The sequence below is a fragment of the Actinia tenebrosa genome, unplaced genomic scaffold, assembly GCF_029948245.1.
Source record: "Actinia tenebrosa isolate PJP-AT-01 unplaced genomic scaffold, QUT_ActTen_1.0 PGA_scaffold3__52_contigs__length_22856419, whole genome shotgun sequence".
NCBI lineage: Eukaryota > Metazoa > Cnidaria > Anthozoa > Actiniaria > Actiniidae > Actinia > Actinia tenebrosa.
Window position 1 is genome coordinate 781,495 of NW_028292580.1, and position 8,968 is coordinate 790,462.

The following is an 8,968-nucleotide window of genomic DNA, read 5'->3' on the forward strand; positions in this document are numbered from 1 at the left end:
AGAAAGTAAACTAACCTTTGCTCGTTCCTGATGTACCCAACATGTCTTCCCTTCAGAACTCCCACATACAGCCAGATATTGAAGGGAATCCAACAAGAGGTTTCTTTCTTGTCAAACAAAGCCAATAATTTTCAATTAAAGGTCACTTTTCATTTAAAATAACGCGTAAATTAAGACAAAGGTCACTCTGTTTCACTCGATCTACTGTTACAAAGCGTGATCCTGGTTTGCTTGCGCGCCAGCAATGCGTTGCTATGTGGTATCCAGGCACATGACCAAGTCCTGCAAAGAGCCTATTCTTCGCAAGCCGCAAGACAACAATGATTCAAACCCGTCGTCAAATGCATGCACAAAGATTTGCGGTTCGACCAAGATGTCTCCTTCTTGTGCAAGGATTGTCCTGGTAGAGGTAGCACATCAGTTGACACCTAGCCACGAGACGTTGAGTTACGCAGTATTCCATGGCCGATCTACTAATGTCTTTGTGACTGAAGACCCACTCTATGAGCTAAATGTCAATGGAAAAGTAGTCAATGTGTGCAAGTGAACACTATCGTAGGAACAAACACTATGCGCACTCAGAAGCTGTTAAGCCTTGAGATACAAGACGTAAATCGCAACCATGCACCCATCAAGATTCCTTACGCCTATACAAGATAAGATATACCAGCAAACCATCGTGACATTGCCACACTTATCGTTGCTAAGGAATGGAATCACCTTAAGCCAATTGCAGACAAGATCACAAACTACCTGGATGTAAAGATTGGTGGTTCATTGGCCGCAACGTTCCTACGGCATTCCAACTGAATGTTATCTACGGAGAAGAACCATGGGCGGAGGAATACAAATTCGGCTGGATCATCATAGGTAACGTATGTTCATCACCAGCCATCAACAGAAACCAAACGTACACTTCATGTACGATGAGGACGATATTAACATCAAGCGGATAACTACTGACATACATACCTCAATCACTAGCACCATGGGAAAAGATTACAGTCACATCAAACACCAATATGACGTATGGCATTTGTCAAAATCTGTTGTGAAGAAACTCAACAAGAAGGCCAAGTCGAAAAAAAGTGCTGACCTTTTGCATTGGATTCAGTCAGTCTCAAACCATCTATGGTGGTGTGCAGCATCATGCAATGGTAGGGTGCAGCTGTTGAGAGAGAAGTGGGTCTCTATCTTGCACCATGTGACAAACAAGCATTCTTGGAGAGATGCAGAGATCTTCAAAAAATGTGACCATCCTCGACTAACCCGGAGAGAAGCTCGTAGAAAGTGCTGGCTAAAACCAGGATCAGCAGCTTATGTAGCCCTTGAAGAAGTGGTCCTTCAACCAAAACTGCTGAAGGACTTGGCTAAGCTCAATGACTTCTGTCACACAGGTGGGCTTGAAGTATAACACTCAATGATCCTGAAGTGCTGCCCCAAGAGAGAGCACTTCTCCTACAAGGGTATAGTTGCTAGAACACAACTGGCAGCCATTGACAACAACCACAACACAGGAAGGAACCAAGCTGTGATTCAAAAGCCCGGGACAAGGATGGGAGAGGCAAGATACCGCCCATGTTTCCCATGTTAGGTAATTAAGCCTGTGTTGGAAAAGAAAAGTCATTCTTTCCTTCCTGAGCTTCAAAAGAAAGTGCTGCGATTGTGTGATAGCTCAGAAGTTGACCTCAAGGAAATTGAAGAAGTAGACTTCCCAGCAAACATTGCTATTTTGCCTGCACCGAATAAACAGGAATTGATTCAGAAACACCGGTCCAGGTTTTCAAAATAATCTAAGTTAGAATTAGCTTTTGTGTACCTGCATGTCATATGACCCTCCACTGTCTGCCCCTTCTTCCCCTCCCTCAAGTCCCAATCCCCCTTAATGGAAAAAACTCCCAGATATGGAAAGGTACATGACAGACCCAAGTATAAATGCTATATACAAAATATCCTAAGACCTATCCTGGCCATGCTGCACATACTGTTATCGCATTTCAGAGTCATTTACAAGATTGGAATGGAATCAGAGTATTAAGAGCTTCATTGACAACAGGTGTATTTGTAAGGCGTGCAAGCAGTGACAAAGAACTGAGACCTGCTCAAGTCAAGAGATTTTTCACAAACCATACCATCATATCTAAAGGCAAGAGAAAGAGAGTAACAAATACAATGGTTGAGGTTAGGTTATGGAAACCGTATCCAGAGAGGTATTAGTATCATCATCTACTGGAAGTATGGATTTTACAGATTTTACCGCTTTAATCATCTCATCAAACAGGACCTTCATCAGTTCAATCTGTTATTGGGGATTCAGAAGAAGCTCTCAGTAAGGAATATCAACCTTTCACACCTCCAACAACAAGACGACGTAGGACATGTGGGCGTTTGGTGTGCTTAGCAAACATGGAATAAATATTTTATTTTTGAGAAAACGACCACAGAAACCTCTAAACCTCCTTGAAAACTACCCTTCCTGCGACAGCGACAGTAACAATAAGCCGCTTAGCTTCTCTGGTCCAACATCTTCCTCTAGTCCAACATCTCCCTCTAGTACAACAGAACACACCTGTAATGCCCACGCAGACCACTGGAACCATTCTTGCTGCCATTCTCGCCGGCCAGCTACCAGCCTCATCATGCCACAGCATTAGAAAATTTCTTTTTCCGGCGATGACAACCAAACAGCTCTACCACTACAACAAAACAACCTTCAATGCCCACGCAGACCACTGCAGCCCTTCTCGCAAGCCAATCACCAGCCCTGATGACCAAACAGCATCTACTACCTCCACCAGCAGGAGCAGGAAATACCCTTTTTAGCTTCATGGAGCTGCCAATAATAATGGAAGGTTTTTTTAAAACAACTGTAATCCTATTTCACAAAGCCGAACAAAAACCTCCAGTCACTCACAGTACCTTTGAAAAAACCAAAAAAAGACTTCTCTGTAAGTATAGCTAGCTAAGCTTTTATGGATTTTATTTCTTTAATTGTTTTTATTCACTGAGTGGATATTCTATAACTCCACATGCAGACAAGTTACAGGGGTAAAGTCATGCAGTGTGTTGTATTTACGCATCTATTTACACAGGGATTTTTTTTTCACTTTTTTTTTTCACTTTTTATTTTTCCACAGGCTTTCTTGCGTTCAAACCCGAATTCACACCCGAACTGTTTTTAAGACTGCATGTCATCGAACAATACTTGACCTATTTGAAGGTAAGAAAGGACTTTCGTAATTTTAATTTCTTGTAGTCAAACTTTTTTAAATCTACTGACCACACCCACTTACAAGAATGTTGTCATTTAAAGATAGAAAATATCATTTAGAAATTAAGTTAGACAATATTTTGACCCAACTTTAATCTGTCTTCGGTCAGAGCTTAATGCACTTTTGTTTCCATTCACATGTCATAATCGAAAGAACTAATTTACGGTTACGGTTTTCTTCTTTCAGGAAGTCAGGCGATTATCTTCAAACACAATGGCTAATCACACAACTGCTGTAATATATTCAGCAAAATTTATGCACCCAGAACAGTCACCAAATTTCCTGATGTTCCCATCATCAAACATCTTCGTGGACAGGTAGCAAACCTGCAGAGGGTTGGTCAAAAAGAAACCCCTTCTTCCAAAGAAGATCTCGAATTCCTAAACGGAAGGCTGGACTGGAACGAGATAATGGCAACAGTTGCTCTGCAAAAGGAGAGTCGAGATGGCTCAGACAGCTGCTACCAAAGCCAGGGAGAGTGCAGACCTTTTAATTTTTTCACTTTATGTTCTCATTCCGCCAAGTCGAGGCCTAGAAATAAGAACTTTAGAACTCTTGTCAGAAGTACTGACCATAGCCAGTCCAGAAATTTCAGACACGAACCTCTTAGAATTGAGTGAGGATGGCACAGTGATGCTTAAATTCCAGAACTACAAAACAAAAAAGAAATGATACCGACACTACTGTTTTGCAGGTAGGTAAAACAGGCTGCTCGTTTTATTTTGTCTGTGTAATGCACTAAATAAGATTAATCCTGTCTTGCTCTCTTTTAAGAATGACCATGAATTGTGCCATATCTTATGAGACTGCGTGAAAAATCATAGGCTTGACGAAGAAAGATGTTATAATGTTAAAGGGCTCTTGGAGAAAGATATACGGAGCTTCTTCGTTTTTTTGACATTCAATCGCATGTTGTTGCAGTGAGTCCCTTCAGAGATATTGTCAATACTGGTTTGAAGTGATGAGGTAGTCCATCTTGATACAATTTCATAAACAGTGGGACTTGTAGAGGATGGAAGCTCTCTAGATCAGTGAATTCAGTCATTTCAACCAGACAGACAAGCAGTTTTGCTCTGATACCAACACCATAGTGGAGCCGAATATGCATTTCAATTCGATGACCAACCCTGGGTTGAGAGTCGCGATGCTCTTCATCTAGTGTGGTTTGGTGGGGGGTGAGTGAATCAGCATGGCGGGGGAGGGTCGCTGAGGCTGAACTCTTTCCTTTGTCTCTTGGAGTTCGGCTTCAGAGATCTTCTTTGTCTTGTGGTTTATTCCTTTCTCGCTGAATTGCTGTTTCTTTTCCTGTGGCAGCGTTCTTGCGGGTAAGTGTATATATATTCATATTTATTTATTCTAATATTTATATAGTTACATATTTTTAATCTATTTTGTGTGTGTGTGTGTGTGTGTATTTTACACAGCTCCATTGTAAACAAGTTTTAACTTTATGGATTCTGTGTTAAATAAAGTTTATTATTAGTCAAAACGAGATCCGTGAAAAGAAAGCCTGGCTTTGTCAAGCTGTGTTCAAACTTGAAATCCATTCACAAGGCTGCCCAATAGGCAATATAACATGTCTTGATTGGAAGATTTAATTGTTTAAGTCCAAAAACTTTATTGGAGGGTTTTGAACTATTTCGCAGATCAAGTGAACCATTTTTTTTTATTATTATTATTTCCTTACTTATTGGAGTTTTAGGAGTTCAGCTTTTGGGGCCACTTACTCTCTTTATTGGAAATCTGTAAGCAAAAGTCTTTCATTCTTTGAGTCCAACTTTCTAAACTACAATTCATTATTGTGTTTTATCTTTGCTGACAGAATTTTAATATTATATATTAGGAAGGTCGTGTCATCTGTTTTGTATCACTATCATAATGTGTCCAAAGTATTACAAGTGAAAGACATGAATAATTTGGAATTTTTATAGATAGATAGAATTTCCCCAAGGCTTGCATTTATGCCTTTTAAAGTACCTGTGTCCCCACTCAAGGGCAGAAACAGAATGCTAAAAGAGAAGGCACTATCTGCTGCCCAGTCAGGAGCAACAAAAAGTGTTGGTGTGATCATCCGCTTAGGATTGATGTACTTGGACCACAAGGACTACATGTACCGCGACCTTGCAGAATGGGTTCTCAACGCCATTGGGGGTACCAAAATATGAGAAGCTATTAATTATGCTGAAGTAATCTATTTCTTGACAATGGTGAGGACTCATGTCTTATTTTAATAGATTTTTAAAACTCATAAGGGCCGACTTCCAATGGGTACATCAATTAATGCCATAATACCAAAAGCAGTGGAATCTGGGGTGGCATTGGAACCCAGAACCTTTAGCAAGCACTACCAATACGCACTGGCCAATCTTAACGAAAGATTGCAGATGTTTTAAGTTTTATGTTCTTCAGACAGGTCATCCCATGTGGGATATAGGACTATACATGTCATTTGTATAAGTATATTTTAATTCATTAATACTCTTTATTTAAAGAATTTTTAAACATTTTTAATTAGTCCTGAATTATATTTAATCCTTAAACTGTATTTAGTACTTCACATAATGAGAATGACTTAATGTAACATCAAGCTGCATCCAAGTTTATAATAAGAGACTTAGAGGCACACCCAGATAAGCTCATGATAGTACATATGATCAACAAAAACAAACAAAATCGCAGCACGTTAATTGAAGTTCCCCTGTTCTTGACTTTGATATCCTGTCTTTAACTTGTGGTTAGACTCATTTAAACATTTTAAGGTGAAAAAGAAAAATTATCATTTAGTTGATTGTCATTTAAATAAACAGGATTATTGTTTAATTTCTCAATTGTTTTAACTCTGTGACACTGTTAGAATGAGTTGCCTGGAGAGCAATATACCAATCCCTGCAAACAGGCCCACCGAATCCAGGATAAAAGCAGAGTTTGTGGCTAGCATTGCCAGACATTTTAACAGGAATGCTACCACTGGCACAGGCACATAATGGAAAAGGTCTTCTTTACAGAGAACATTCTCCGTGACAGCCTACTGCCATTTATTAAAGAGCGATTTCCTGACGGTCATCGATTTCAACAGGATAATGAACTCAAACATAAAAGTAAGAAAATGTCGATTGTGGTATACACTGATCCTTAATCTTGGATTTTAATAATAAATTTATCTAATTGGGTTTCTCTAATTTTTTGATTTTAGGCAAATTAACGATGCAATTCATAGCGGATAACAATATAAATCATTGGTGCACTCCTGCTGAAAGCCCTGACCTTAACCCAATGGAAATGCTACGGCATGAAATAAAGCACAGAAACAAAGAGAAAAAAGCTGAATAGACTGGGTTCTGTACAAAAAAGGAAAGAGTTTTCAGAAGCGAATACAAAAATTGCTGTTTTAAAAACTGACATAATAACTGTAGAAGAGTGCCCGAATAGAAACGTGAAAGAAATCAAAACGAGCACAGAAAGCTTTATATTTTGTTGAATTGTTTGGGCTCGAGCTTGACTGTTTGAAGCTTAGGAGCAAAGGTGGTCCCAAAACGTATACCGTCAATTTTGCCACAGACAGTCCTCCTCAGACACCAACTCCCCAGACACCAACTGGTCATGATCATACTCCATCTAACAGTACAAGTAGCAATACTGAGGTGATCACTCCATCTGATCAAAAAACTCCTGCTGATAATGGGTCTCTGGAAAACAATACACCTGAAGCACCTACGAAGCCACGCAGACACTATTCTACATTAAGTGAGAATGATAAGGTCACTGTGGAGAGTATTCTCTTCTTGCTTGACAAGTTTGGTGTTGGTGATGAGTTTACACACAAGCTTTCTATGGTTGTTGATGGACTCCCAAAATCATGCTTGTTTAAGCAATGCGGACAAGAAGCTGCAAAATTACTTCCACTCCTGGGAAGTATCCTGGGGCACTACACTCATTTCAGGAATTGCTGGCTGATCATATTTTAGAACTGGTGGGTATTTATATCCAAAAATAGTTTAAGCATTTGTCTGACAGCTATAATTATCAAAATAAATAACAGCATTACCAAGCACAATTTTGAGACACATTACACTGATTATTACTCCATTTGTTCAGAATTATGATTTTGTAAACTTATTAGTTTGAAGAAATGTAGAATATTCCTTGCTTCACTTCTAAGGGGCTGTAGCACTGCTGCATTGTTATTACATGATAAAATTGATATATTAGAGTTTTTCTAAATCTTCTGTATATCACAGCTTAAAACATATGGGTCTGTTTTTTATATGCTAATGATATGTTCCTATAGTTACGTTAATTATGAGTACATTTCCCCGTGCGAACCAGAGCTGACGGTATTTGGCATGTTCAGTACAGACTAGACACGCGCCAAGTTCAAAACGTTCAGGCAATAGTCGTTTGCTCTACTCAAGTGTAAAATGAATGTGGAAAAATCTACCATAGATGGTAAGTCACCTAAATATTTGAGTAAATTGTTAGTTATGATAACGTTTCTAGTAAAAAAAAATTAAATGATTTACCGCGAATTTTCTTTTTGGAAATGGAGCACATGCTAGAAAAGACGCCATATCAGATGCGGAAAGAATCTTATATCGACAGGCTGTTGTGGCAATTGGGAATGATTGGAGAAAGATTTTAGGCTTCTTTGTAAAGCACAAGGAATTGTTATCTGAAGATGTCAAACAGAAGTACGCAACTGCGTTTAAAAACATCGACAACAAAGATGCTGTCAAGTCCATCAGAAACCGTCTGTCAAACATTGGTAGAAAAGTAAGAGATGCACCAGAAATACGCGAACGAGAGGAACGAAACGCCAAAAGCATAAACAACATGACTGCCAAAGATATAATCGTGAGAATGAATAATGTTCAAGCACAGGACAAAGACGACCCTCTATGTAACTCATCGAGGTCTGATAGCGATGCGGCAGATCAGCTGCATCAACCAGGAACAAGTTACAATACTCTCTCGTGTGACGATGAAATATTTGGTCAATCATCAGAATCAGGAGATAGAGCAGAAAGTACCGACACACTAGATGATGCCGAGATGCATATAATGACTAAGAAAGCAGACGAAAAGAAAAAGAAGAAGGGCAAAAACCAGCTAAAAGATTGAAGAAAGGTGAAAAGGTCAAAACCTTAACCAAGAAAGCCGATGAACTTATGTACGTAGGTTTGAAGGCCGCAAAGCTTCATATGAAATACCTCCTAAAGAGCGCACAGGCGCAAGGGATGGACATGAGTTCCAGCAGCTCGGAGTCAAGTGCCAATTAAATTCAGAGACAAATGGGTCAATAATACTATGTTTTTGGTTTTTGTTGGTTTGATACCTTGTAATCAAACATGTCATACAAAAATCTAGTACTAAAAGCAAGCTTACTTTGTGTCAATTAAATAGTTTTTGTTAATAAACAATTGTTATCATCATTTTAGTTAGTCTATTGTTGAGGGAAAGAGATAGGTGCGTCCATAGAGAATTATATGATAGGGTGGTTTCATCAACCAGTGAAATGTGTTTCATTTCCATCTTGATTCATTCAATTAGACAACTGAGAAAAATTCTGATTCAAACTTGAATATGACTCTTAGATTGCTCATTTAATTCACGTATAAAGTAAAACATCCAATTTGTACAAAGAATGGAATAAACCATGAAATAAAATGAGAATTGAATAGCATGCAAATAAGCCTCGT